Here is a 14,641-nt window from a genome sequence, read left to right on the forward strand (position 1 = left end):
CACTGGTTAATGTACTACTGATTAATATTAGGGCTTGTTTTGAATTTGTGCTGAAACCATGAGTGTTGGGTTTGTGTAGCGAGGTTTTGGTAGGAGGGGGGGCTACAAAGGGTGGCTGCTGTGAGGAGGTGCCAGAAACTTCCCCTGTGTTTGATGTAGCCAATGCCAGATGGCTCCAAGACAGACTCTCTGCTGTCCAAGGCCGGGTCTGACAGTGACTATGCTAGTGCCTCAGGGACAACATAATAAGTCAAATATTAGGAGCATTCAATAGAAAGAAGCAGGGACAGGTCACTCAGGACAAATAGTCTGATCAGGTGTGCATAGGTGGGGTTAGGAAAACATGGTGAAGGATTTTCAGGGAAACAAGTAGGGCTTTGCAGGAATTTCAGGAGCAAAGAGAAAATGAATGAAATATATGCCCACTGCGGAATATGACACAGGGCATGGTGTCAAAAGACAGAGAAAAATCCAGTGTTCTCAATGTCTTCTTGTTGCTAAGGCTTGCCTCAGAGATCCCAGGTCTCAGACAAGTGGAAAAGTCTGGAGCAAAGAAGACTTATCCGAAGATATGGAACATTTGAAAAACAAGTTCATGGGATCTGATGAGATGAACCTATGAGTGCTGAGAGACAATATCATTACAAGGGCACTCTAGGCCTCTTTGTTGAGGTGGCAATCAGAAGTTCCTGAGGATTGAAAAAACAAATATATCTGGATAGCAGTTTCAAAACAGAAGTGATTTCTGATATTGAATCCTAATCCATTCCACAATACCAGGCACCTATAAATTTGCAAAAGGCAGAGTGGGCATTTCAAAAATTTTGACCATCTCTTTTGAAATGACTCAGTATATTTCATGGAGATATTCTTAATCACTTCTGAAGCTTTGTTTAGAAAGAGAACAAATGACCCAGGGAAGCTCCCACAGTGATTGTAATCAAGCTGCTTTCCCAACATGGTTTAAAGCCAGAAAAAAAGGAGAACCTGTCATGTGGCATACACAAAACAAACTACACTTTGTGCCTGGAAGCTGTAGAAATGATTGTAGTCACCAGGTATTTTCACAGTTCAGAAGACACAAGAGGCTGGAACAGCTTACTTTTATTGAGAAAACTAGTCAACTTTATAAGATTGCTCCCATAAATAAAGTAAATAAATTGGTGGATTTTCACAGCTTTTGACAGGGAATAAGAAAACCATAAATATTTGCCTTAAGAAATTGTACTTTTGTATTTATATTAAGGATTTTTGTTGCCCCACCCTTCTTTTCCCCTAGAAACCAAATTTTTTCAGTTAATCACAAAATATATAGCCAGAAGCAGTGCTAAAGTCTGGCTCCTTCTCTCTTCTTCTCTTTAGAGGAATTTTTCTGACCTATTGTAAATATGCATATACAATGATTAGGTGAATCACACCTTAAAACTTTCTGCATTAGTCATCAGCTCATTATATAAGATAATTCCACCTTATTTCTGTGAATACGTTAACTCTATTTTACTTTATCCTCTTGTCCAGTTGAGATTATAACTTAGAATATCAGCACAAGGATTATTTACCTCTCTAAGAAGATTTCTTCTTTATCTCCATCTTCTTCATTTATCCAGCTCTCAAGAACAGGCACCTGTCTTGCCAGGCATGGCATGAGTATCTCTAGATTTCTCTGCAGCAAAATTCCCAGATTGGTTGCTAGAAATCAAGAATATTTTGCCCTTGTTGCTTTTAGTGTAATGGTACTCAGAGCTGGATGAGACAGAGCTCAGATGTCTTGTGTCAGAAATCTTCAGGATTTAAACTCCTTCCTTCTCATTTTAAGTTATTTTAGTATATAAAGTATCAAAATTCTATATAGGGAATTTGGAACACTACTCTTCTTTCAGACTTGCCAAAAAAGCTTGAACATAAAGCAGATCGTCAGAGGAGTAAGTGCATATTTTATCTGGACCAGTTTATGTTACAGGGTCATATCCTTGAAAATGTTCGAGGCAAGGTTGGATGGGACCCTGAGCTACTTGGTCTAGAGGGTGTCATCTCTGCCCATGGCAGGGGGGTGGAACTAAATGATCTTTAATGTCCGTTCCAACCCAAACCATCCTATGGTTCTGTTCCGTTATATGAATGTTTTTATGCCTTTTTTTTTTCTGTTTTTCTCTACTGGCATTGACAATTGGAATAGAAATTTACCTGACTGCCTTAGATTCAGATCCTGTGTCTGATGCTGAGGTGTCTTGACAGTCTGCTTAGGAAGTGCAGGAGCAGAGCATCCACTGCAGCTGAGTGAGACTGTTGCTGCTAGTCTCCTCAGGTCCCTTTCCTCACACACAGAGGCTAACCTGGCAGATGTATTTCTTAAGGGAAAGCTAATGTTAACAGAGAATAATTTAGGTTTCAATTTAAGTTATCTTGAGCTTTCCATGTATTTGCTGGGGGGAATTATTTTTGCAAATCCTCTGAGTGGATTTAAAATCAAATGAGTATTTGGTTTCACATTACTGCATGCTGAGAAGGAAGGCTATCATGGGAACAAATATCTGCACTAACTTTTCATGTCCTTCAACTTAAAAAGGAGGGAAGATTAAACCTTAACTCCTGTGTTCTCAAAGGAAGGAAGGAAAAAATGTTTTGTGGACTGATGTAACTTAAAATACTGCAATGCATACATATTGTCCAGAGCAGTTGTGGGTGCCCCATCCCTGGAAGTGTTCAAGGCCAGTTAGGTGGGACTCTGAGCAAGCTGGTCCAGAGGAAGGTGTCCCGACCCATGGCAGGGGGGTTGGAACTGGATGGTCTTTCGTGTCCCTTCCAACCCAAACCATTCTATGATTCTACAGTACTATGGTGAAGGAGAGAGAATTTTCTTTTTTTCTGTATTATAGGCACAGTGAAAGCCTGAATAATTATACATGGTACTAGACATGAAAAACACTGCATAAGCTCTTGACATTAAGTACTAAAATGAACTGACAGGCTGCAGCTGAGTCCTGTATCTTATATTGTGCTTGTCTAAGGGAGAGCTACAGCAGAGCCTCCTAAATAAGAATGGCATTTAACACCCCATCCCTTTACAAATAAGGCATGTAAGAGTCCCCTGTTTAGACCTTTCTGTGGGCAGAAAGACAGCAGAGGACAGGAGATGATGTCACCTCTTGTGTCCTCAGCCTTCAGAATTTCCTACCAGGAGCCATAACAAATATTCTGTGATGTTTTCAGGTACTCTTTCTGAAGTCCAGTAAAGATGTATTCAATATTGACGCTGTCCAAGCAAGCTGGTTTCAGTGTTCCAGCCCAATACTGAATAGTAAGATACTTTTTGAAAAACAATAAACAGGCACACTGAAACTACCTGTATTATAGACATATTTCCTGGAAGGAAGCTAAATAAATAAAGGCAAAGACTGATTAAAACATTCTTTTTCATGGAACTTCTGAAGTTACCTCAATTTTAATTTTTTTTTGACAGGAAGTGTACAAACTGTCTTTTTAATACTGCACAAGTGAAAATTTCCCTATAACGCCTTTGTTTGGAATTCTTTCCCTATTCCTATCATACTGAAGGTTTTCCTTACTTCCCTGGTCTCAGGAGAAAAAGCAATGACCACAAGAAAGAGCTGAATGCTTTAGTGTATTCACGTTGCAAAGGTAATTCAGTGTTGTTTTCTGGAAGACATCTTTTTCTGCAGACAAAAAACATCATACATAATATCTCTCCACAATATAAGATTATTTATTAAACATTAAATGTAACTTTGACTCATCATCATACAATAAATTATACTAAAATTTGAAATAGAAAGTTGTGATCAGTCCTACCTACTTAGGCTGCATAAAAGTTGGGTTTTTTGCAAATATCCCTCACAACATTAAAGGATCAGGTCCTTTTATTTTAGGATTAGAGGAGGCCTGTATGCAATAATATATGTCTTTCTTCTCAGGTTTTCTTCTGCCAGCAAACCTTGTATATGCTGTCACATTACTCATGTTTTTCCATAGGCCTCTTAGATCGAATGCAAAATAAAATCTGTCTGTTTCTCTCTGTTGCTTAACTTCTCTGAACAATAGGGGCACAGTGTCTGTTGCAGTGATGCTGGAATCAAGAAGGGTATGATTGATTACGAAAAGAAGCAGCAATTTTTTATGTAATGCCTTAAGAGATCTTGCTGTTAACGCTGGAATATTTGTGTCCTTGCATAATAAACCTGAAAGTTATACAGCTTAGGAAATGGTTATCACCTCATAAACAGGAAGCACCTTCAAGGTATCATCTACTATAGGCAATGTGATCACAAAAGTCTGTGTTTCAGCTTTGCAGCAGTCCTACATCAGTTCTTTTATGACATCATTATGTTAAGTGTTTTTAATGCAGGAATATTTCAGAATAATAGCAAACTATTTTCTATTTCACTGCAGTTTCATTCAGGTCCATTAACGTGTGAACATGAAATAGAAACAGAGATTAAATGACTTGTCTGAGGTCACAGTGATCTACCGGGTTAGATGTGGGAACAGTGACAGAAAACACCTGACATCTGATATTGGTTTTGATTTGCTGTAGGACCTCATATGCATCACTTGTATGAGGTCACTTACAGGAGTCATTAGAGCAAATGCTAACATGTATGTCTAAGCTGCTTGCTAGATCAGTTGTAAATATTCAGAGTCTAAAGTATATAGGAAAGGCAAAAGTGATTGTCCGTTTTCACCTAAAGCAATAAACATCACTGCAGTTGCCAAGTTATTGCTAATCTAAATCTGATGTTTATGTATTACATAATGTTTACACCTTAAATCATACTTCGTTTTCTTCTTGTCACTGTGTGTAAAAATACTGATCTGTATCATGAATATGTAATATAACAGATTTGTAACCTAGGACAGCTTCAGTACTGCACCACACTGCTGCTTTGACACAAATGTTCTTGAAGCACTGGAATGGGCAGAGCTGGCCAGAGCATCTCTGCACCTTTAACCCCTCAGTGTAACTACCTTGCTGTCCATAGTGAGCAGGGACATGACAGAGTCTTAGCTGTGCACAGTGCTACTGAAGGACACTACTGGCAAGGCAGAGTATCGATTTCACCAGCTGTACAACAAAGAGAAACTCTGTTGTCTCTGCACTGCTTAGAACCAGAGAATCGCAGAATGGTTTGGTTTGGAAGGGACTTTAAAGACCATCTAATTCCAATCTTCCTGGGCAGGGACACCTTCCACTGGACCAGGCTGCTCCAAGCCCTTTCTAACATGGCCTCAAACACTTCCAGGGATGGGACAGCCACAGTTTCTCCGGGCAATCTCTGCCAGAGTCTCACCGTCCTCACAGGGAAGAATTTCTTCCTAGCGTCTAACGTAAACCTAGCCTCCTTCATCTTATGGCCATTACTTGTGTTATCACTATGTGTCCTTGTGAGAAGCCCCTCTCAAGCTACCTTGTAGGTCTCCTTTAGGTACTGAAAGTCTGCTAGGAGGTCTCCCCAAAGCCTTCTCTTCTCCAGGCTGAACAAAGTGCAGTTCTTAGTGCCAGCACATCTGTTAACATGCAACAGACTTGCCGCAACAGGAGCAGTACCTCTCATAATTTTCCTGTGAGCAGTAAGACAGCAGGAAGGGAATTTCTTTTCCCCAAGCCATCATTTTGTCCTGATGCTTTTCTCCAGGTTTTTCTTTCTGAAGGAACTAAGGCTCAGATCCACTCTTTACAGTGTTCTTGTCTTCTAGATGTTGCAGATTGCAAGTTAAACAACAGTATTTTTCTGCATTACTCATGGTTGCTCAAGAGTAAAAAAAAAAAAAAAATTGGGCTGGTGTCCTGGACCTGGGGTAGTAAGGTAGAAAATGCTCATTCAGTGGTAAACATACTGGCTGCTCAGCTTTGCCTGTCAGCATGCTCACATTCTGAAAAATATCAATTTCTCTATTCAGACATCTGCAAATGTGAGTGCCACTTGAAGGTCTCTTGCTCTTCAGACTTCAAAAACTGATTTCATAAGTCTTTCCTAGATATTTGAGGTCATCCATACTGAAAATAAGAAGCCTGACAGCTGCTAACAGCAAAGAATACAAATGATAATCAGAGCTGATAATCACCTGTCATTTTAAAAAAAGAAGAGTGAAAATGACCAAAAAAAAAATCTGCCCAAAAATACCAGAAGCATAAGTAGTTTGACTGACATTGTGAGCAAGGCTATTTTTTTTCTCTTTGCTGGATTTATTGAACTTTACAATTTATTTTCAGAGGGGTATACAACTAATGAAGAAGGGAAAGGAAAAGGAAAAGTTGGAAAAGGAAGGAAAGCAAAGCCATTTATAGATTTGTCTCTTTCGCAGTTAATTGTATGCAGGAAAAAAAAGCTTAGTATCAAACCACTCTTCAATTTTGAATACATGTGATTTTCCATTCATTTCATTGGTATTTCCCTTTGCACATGTGGTGTGGCACAAGGGTAATATAAAAAATTTGGGCCAGATTTTGTCCTTTAACATGTGTGTCACCCTTTTCCTTGAATATAGACTTGTCATTGCAGTATGTAAAGCCTTTTAAAAGTGCTTACTCCTATGTCATTAAATCTAATGGTCTAGAACTTCTTAACTCCATATTTTTTATATGTAGTTACACTGGCTTAGTTTCTTACCTATTTTGTGTTTCCATTCCTGACACATATGGTTAAATCTCTTCTTTCTTTGTCATACTACCACCATCTATACACACTCACATCATTTGAGAGGGTGCCTAACAATATGTAAATACTATTTTTGGCTTAATTATCTTCAAATTCCTAATTCAGGAGAGTCATGCTGGTGTTTCTGCACAATTTTCTCCCAAGCTTGGCTATTAATATTCCATTGTAGATCAGCAGATGATTTTCCTTTTGAATCACTCTACTTCCATTTCATTGAGGACTGTACAAATGTAAAAATTGATACTGCTGAGCTTTTTAGATTTAGCCAGCTGCTGGAAAAAGGTTAATAGGTTTGGTTGCCTGGTGATACTATTCCAGTTCAAGTCTTTCAGATGACTAATCATGTGTCTCAGCAGATGATATTGCCCATAGAAGCTTTTTCTTACCTTCTAAATTTCTATAACATTTGAAAAAAGAGGCTGTCCTATCACCAAATGCCTGATTAAGAGCTGTGATTTTAAGAATCAGATTAAATCCTGTATACATGCATATATATTTAGCTATATTATTTAATATAGAATATTAATATTATATATATAACACACGTAAATATTTTTTCTATTTTGATATAAAATTCTTTTAAGCACAAGCTTGTATCATAATATGGTGACTCTGATGTTAGATGAATCATTAGACAACTTAAGGTAGGCATACAGGTTGTTTCAATAATATACTCAGCTATTAAAGAAAAAATAGGAAAATAATGTGAAAATGCTTGGGTTTTCTTGGATTTAGAGAGGTTATAGCTCTATATGTTTAAATTTGCCTTCCAAAGGTGTCAGCCAGGTGTTTGCCCACTTGAAAACTACTCCAATGACTGCAGTAGAGTGGCTGATTTGATGAAGTGGAAGAGAACTAAATTGGTCTCTTCAGTTAAGAGCTCAATTTCCTTGAATTTTGTTTTTTTGTTTACATCCTCAAAAAATGGCCTTCTACAAATTTTTTTAAGTCACCTATCCCTCTGAGTGTGTGTATATGTGCATGCGATATCTGCCTTGGCTAACACTGCATGGAATATGGAAAGGATGTGCTTATTTGGCTAATGGGTCAAAATTTCCATCTGAGGAGAACTCCAAGTTAGTTCTCTCTGTGGAAGAGATACCACATGGTCACATACATACACATTTCTTGTAAGTCGAGTCTGTATTAAAGAATGACAAAAAACACATTAATTTCACAGTTGTGGCATTCATCTGTGAGGGGGAGATGAAACATATGAACATCATTGTCAGAAGTATATTAGAGCACAAATAAAAGCTAAGATTATACTAAAATGTCTAATACTTGAAAAACATAGGAAAAAAGAATCAGCAAAACAAAACCAAGAGCTTAATGAGGTAATATTATATAGGGATTTAAAATTAAGAGGATTCCAGGCAGCACAGTCATCTTCATTGCCTCAAGTTTGCCCCTTAGAGTGTGTATTAATTGCTCTTTCCTATCAAACTTCACAGTATTCAAATCGGATCAAAGCTGGATTTCATTGTCTTTGAAGCATTCATAGTAATTATTATTCCAAGGTAATTTGGTCTTTTAAGGTGGCTGCTTAAACTTTCCACCTTTCAAGTGAAAATCCAACCCAATTACACTGATAGGTAGATCAGCTCTGATTTACTTAATCAGTTTGTTATTTTCTTCAAATTTATCAGCTGCAGCTTATACTTCTGGGCTATTAATCCCTGTTAAGGATGTGTCACGTGAAGGAGGGAGATTTCCTCAAAGCCCTACTGCTTGATTATTCTGTCAGCCCACAGGAAAGATGAGACCTTTTTGTGCCATCAACCCATCAGAATCTCGCTATGGGGACCCTTCACTGAAAAGTCCTCTGGATCAGAGGACGGTTCGACTGACTTGCTCAGGGACACAGAGCAACAGCATAAGGGAGATCCCTCAGTGGGTCTCCTCACTTTATGACTCCTCAGTGGGTCTCCCCACTTTATTTGAGTATGTGACCCGCTGCCAGCGATGGCTACCTCCTGTGAAGGGGTGACACCAACAGTTTAGGTAGTAACGCTCTTTATTAACATAAAATTATGACAGGTTAAGGTTCAAGGATTGTCAGTGATGGTCTCTCACTGCAAAAACATATTCAAAGAAATGCACAGAAAAGCTTTAACCCCCAGTGAAAGTACTCAGTCTCCACAGATCATGGTTCTAACCCAACAGGAGTCCCTATGCGGGACAAGATAGGTTCAGCTGGCTGAGTGATCCCCGAAATTTTGATGAAGTCTTCCCTAACTTCTCCCCATTTCTATCTTACTTTAATACTATTTCTTTATGTTTAGGTGGAGCTTGAGGGACTCTAGTCACTTTATTACTGATGTTCACAGAAGGCTGAATGTGAATTTTAAAGTTCACCATGTTTGGGCACATTTTTTCCTTGTGCTTTCTTTTTCTGCAGAACATGACAATAAAAGGCAGGAGCAAGTTGGGCTTAGAGGATCTATAGGAAAAGAAAACTATACTCCTTAAAGAGGATTTTTTAGTTTCCTCCCTCCCCCAGCTATTTACAGGAAGGTATAAGGGAAAGATAAGGATAAATTCTTTGTGAATTTTACCAATCCTCCTACCACAAAAAAAAAAAAAAAAAAAAAAAAAAAACGTATCGTAGAAAAATACCTGGAAACAAGCCCTTTTCTTTCTTTGGCAGCTGGGTAGTGTGGGCTATTTTTTAAGTCTCTACTGGAGCCTTTTAGGAGAATTACCTTATCTGTAATGGCAGCTGTCACTTTACCTAAATCTATGCTCGCTGTTTTGTATTGTCTGCTTTCTTATTTGTGCTGCTATTTTCATTATACATCCCTTAAGGGCTACAGGCCTAGAAAATAATATAGCATAACAATGTAACAGTACATAACAGAACATAGCATGACATGACAAAACACAAGGAAGAAGAAAAATTGGATGGGAACAGAAAGAGTCATTTAATCTTTACAGAAGTTGTTCACTGAAGTGTACTGTTTGAAAGCAGATAATTGCAGCAGCACACCCATGTGGCAGGGTTAGATTGTCTTATTTCTGTAAAATGCCAATCTCTCCAATAATCAGTAAGTTTTTGATGCTGTGTGAAGAATATGGTACCTGGATAGGAGCATTATCAGATAAAATAAACCAGACTTGGACCTCTTCATTTTTCTCCCTTTTTCTTTCCTTTTCTGTGTGTTGTAGTCTGTTCAGACTTTGGGGATTTAAATTGATTTTCCTGGCAGCTTTTTCTGTAGGTTTTCATTGTTCAAGTCATGATAAGCTTTGCTTCTAGCATCAGTGGAGAAAGAAAATTAAATGTAGGCATTTGTAGGTTGGGAACTCTCATAGGTGTCTATACCCTCAATCTCTAACATCAGTAATGTGCTGGAGACATTGTACAGTAGAACATACAACATGAGGGGAAATCCTGTAAAACCCTGAGGACAGGCTGTGTGGGATTGGGTTTGTTTATTTTTTATGTGTTGATTGAACACTCAATATAATGTGGCATGAAGTCATGAGAGTTTCTTTTTTATGGCAGTATTGGTGTGAACATAGGACAACTGCCCTCACAAAAGGAGGAACAGTTTTTAATTGCATTGTTTTCTAACCAAAGAGAGGTAAAGGTGTACTGAAGTGAGTTTCTAACTTGCTTTCATGAATCCCATTCCATTTAAATCAGTGCTGAAACTCCCACTGAGTTGAGTCATACGGGATCATGCCAAAAGCCCTCTGTCATCCTAGATTATAGAACACATAACTTCAGTGAAACCAGCTTTGAGTCCTGGGAGAGCTGACGTTGACTACATAACAGTGAATTTTAAGTATTTTACAGATGATTAGCTCTCTTTTTTGTGTTCAGCAAAGTCAAAGTAAGGCTGTGCAAAGAGCAAACTGGAAAAAGGAGGATGATTCTACACTCAACACCCCCAAGGATATTATCTTCAGTGGCACTAACATTATGACAGAAGCTGTTAAATCGGATTGGGAAAGTTGTCTGTATGGCATATCTTGTTCATTCTCATACTGTCTTCTGATTTTTACTCTTTTCCCTCTATATTATACGAGCAGATTAGATAACAAGAAATGGCTTTGAGCTTTGCCAGAAACTGGAAACCACTAATTAACAACTACTTACAGTCAAAAAGTTGTACCATTTAATTAATGATATTCATGGCACCATGGAATTAATTAAAATAACCACTTTTTCCTCATTTTTCTGCATGCATATATTTTCTGTGATTTTCTGAATCTGAAGAAAATTCTACACTGAGAAATATATTACTTTGCCTTTTGTGTTCAAACTGGAAAATTGTGAGAGAAATATGGGGTTTGGTTAATTTTTTTTAGTTTTTAAACTTTTTTTCCCAAATTGTTACAATGGATACACATTTCATGGACTATAGAAAGAGTTTCAGCATAAAGAGAAGTGGTAAAGAATGCACAATAAAACACAGTGTAGCTCTATGCCAGTGCAGTGTGCTGTTGAGAGTATGGGAATAGCACTTACATGGTGCCAAAATATAGTGTTTCTCACAGTGAAGGCCATAGATCTGTTTCTGACCAAGAGATGAAGCATCTGTCAGGCTTCATGCTGGGATAATCCCTGCAACTTGCAGCCCAATTCAGTATTTTTTTGGTTTCCTGTAGCACTTTTGACCGCTGCAATTACTAAAGACCAAATAAAGCCTAGTGCAGCTGTTCCATATCCTTATATTGTGTTTCTTTGGTGTAGGTTCAACTCTGAGCAAATGTGTCAATGGTTTGAAGGTAAATTTAAACCTTTCTGAGAGAAAAACAAAACAAACCAAAATACTTCATTTTCTGTAGAGGAGTAATTGTTGAGGAAGGTTTATATGACCCAAAAGAAAACCATAGGTCTGCAATAAGGTAAACCATCTATAAGTTTAAAGGGGTTTTTTTATGCTGTTCAAATTTTTTTATTTTCCATTTCCACAGGGATATAATCTATAGAAATATGGAAATAGAACTCAGAGTGGATGAATGGGAGTTTAATTTCATGAGTATCTTTGAGAACATATGAACTAGTAACATCTGCAAGATGTTCAGAAACTCTGTCAGCATCTAATATCTAAGATTTTGTGCAGCCTCCTGCCCAGACCTTGTATCTAAGAAATAGGGTAAAAGGAGGGGAAAAAAATGTCTTCCTTTATTTCCTAAGACCTTTCATTTCTTTTGTCTGGATAGCAATTATATTGACATTTTATCACTAACACATTATGGTTTTGATGATTGGCTTTTTTTTCTTGATTCAAGGAAAAGAGACCAATAGATTGTACATTGGGATTTGTTTCACTTGGCATGGTTGCTTCTGCTGATGCTAAAGTTTAATAAATTTCATTCTTGCAGTATCTAAGGTTAGACAGACCTTCACTGGCTTTATGAAAATGAATCCATCTCCTTGGATGCATAGACAAACATATCAGAAGGACATACATAAGGCAAAGTGACTCCCAGTCTTCTGCCAGATGCAACCCTACCATCATTGCCAAGATGAAGTAGTGCTAAAATGAGATTGATTCATAAGCAAAGAGTATTTGGGTGAATCTAAGCAAGTGAGAGATTAATGTGACAAGCAAAGGATATTTCAGAAAAATAATAGTTTACTTTGGCTGAAGACACAAGCTTGCAATGAATTAATGTCTTGGAAATGTTTCTGGATACAGATGCTGCTCACTCATATAGCAAAATATATGATTAAGACATCTGTCAGGTTACAAAATTACTTCCTTCTACTGGGTGCTAGCCTGACCCAAGCCATAAATACTGCTATTCCCAGATATGTGAGTTTCAGCAATACTGGATTTAAGCATGAAGTACCTGCAGAATCTAGTAAAGAAACTTGAAGAACCTGCTTCTAATACAAAATTTCCAGCCAGCCAAAGCTCTAGGAAGAAGACTATGATTGAAAATAGATGCTTATCTAACAAATGGATTTTTTTTTCATTTACTCATAGACATTTTATTTTAAATATGAGAGTACTGTAGTGGGAGAGTTGAGGAGGAAGTTAAAATGTAAGTAGTATTTCTTTGGCCTGCTTTCAAACAGGCATAAGGGTATAAATAATTAAAAAAATAAAAGATTTATAGCACTCCACTATACAAACAGAAGAGAAATGACAGCTGCCTCATTACAATCCCTTAGCAGGCAGAAAGGACATATTACTGGATAAAAGATCTGGTAAGAAATATAAATCTCCCTACATGTAAAAGAAAGAGTAATCACAACAATTTTCCTTCAAACCCCAGAATTTCCTTGTAAAAGACATTTTCACATGATCATTTCAAAAATTTCTGACAGATTCCATTTGTCATCTGGAAAATAACTCAAGTACCTTAAAAACCTTGTAAATTTTTGTCATGTTATTACCCTAACATTTTTACTTCTGTGTTTAATATTTCTGCTTGAAATGATTGTCCAACCTAGCATATTAAACCATACCAATGATTTAAAAGAGCAGTTACACCTTTAAGCTCTACTAGTTAAGTTTTTGTTCTTCACTAAACAAAATGGCTCACACATAAATAATGCAGTATAGACTTAGGGAAAAAAACCATCTCAAGTGACCAAATTAAATTAAAGTAAAGCTACCCATGTCAGGTAATACTTTTGATACCTTCATGACCAAAAATTTTCATTGGAAATAATCACAGAGCAATTGAAAATATTAAATACACTATTGTAACAGGACTGATTTTAATGCAGTTGAAATATTTTTTATTTCTCTTCAAGCAACTTTCTAAGTATAAATGAGATGCATTTCCAGGACTCTTTTCCCTGTAGGAATTTTATGTCCCTTCATAGAATTTTAGGTTTTGGTAGTTTTTTCAGGAAGCCTCAAAACTCTGCCTCTCTGCCTGTAATTAGTTAATATTTCTAAAGAGCTTTAAGAGATAAAAGGCTATATAAATGCTAAGTGTTGCCAATTCTTTTTGCGGAGGTAAATCTGATTCTCTGTTATAATGAGGAAGGCCATAGCTCATCATCTTGGCTGATTATAGAAGTTACAAGAACAGATTGCCCATAACCATTGTATACCCTTCTTTCCCATTTTGAAAATTATATTGCTCACAGCTTGACTCTTTAAAAGGTAGAATTATAATAGTTTTTAGTGTGTCTGAAAGAGAATATCAACTAAGGCTGGTTGCTCTGAAGAATTCTGCTCAGGTTTTTTGGCAAACCAGTCAAGGTAGCTTCAAAACAAAACAAAAACAAAACAAAAAAAACAAAACCAAAAAAAAAGTCAAAAAAACCCTTCATAAACTCTTGCACATATCTAAAACTGTAAATCTATGGATAAGATATTCTTGGGGTTCTTTTTGGTTTGGTATATTATGGTTTTGGGGATTTTTGATCTATTTTATATTAATCCCTAGAAAGGTAAAATAAGAGACTGAATTAAGTTTCCTATTTCAGCCTGTCTGCATCTGCTAGGTAGATTAATAAGGTATTAGTTTCTGTGGATGTTCTTCTGGCATCATTCTCAAGCACAAAAGAAAATAGTTTGTTTCTCACGTATCAAATATTATTTTACAGCAATAATGGTGAAAGAAATAGCAGGAAACGAAAAAAAGAAGATAATATCTCAGCTGTTTGAGAGATACCAAAGTGGATCTGGAAAGGTTTTATTGAAAATGTCAAATTTATCTTCAGTTTATCTCCTCTCAACTACTTTAAGCACTCTGACTAAAAACATTTCCACTTGAGCTACTGTGAGATTGGAAGTTCATTATGCATTCTTCCTTTTAGCTGTTATTTACTGGACATGATTATGTTAGCATGACTTCTTGAAAGGAAATTGCGAATATAAAGTGAAGGAACTAACTATGAGCAGGTGAGGAAGAAATTTTTTAAAATTATGAGATGAACTTCAACTTTTGAAACCTGAAAAAAAGGGAAAAAAGAAGTAAAATCTATTCCTCTTCCATTATACTTTTGTTTTCACAAGTGACATTCCATGATATGATTCTTACATGCT

This window comes from Aphelocoma coerulescens, chromosome 1 (assembly GCF_041296385.1).
Source record: "Aphelocoma coerulescens isolate FSJ_1873_10779 chromosome 1, UR_Acoe_1.0, whole genome shotgun sequence".
Classification (NCBI taxonomy): Eukaryota; Metazoa; Chordata; class Aves; order Passeriformes; family Corvidae; genus Aphelocoma; species Aphelocoma coerulescens.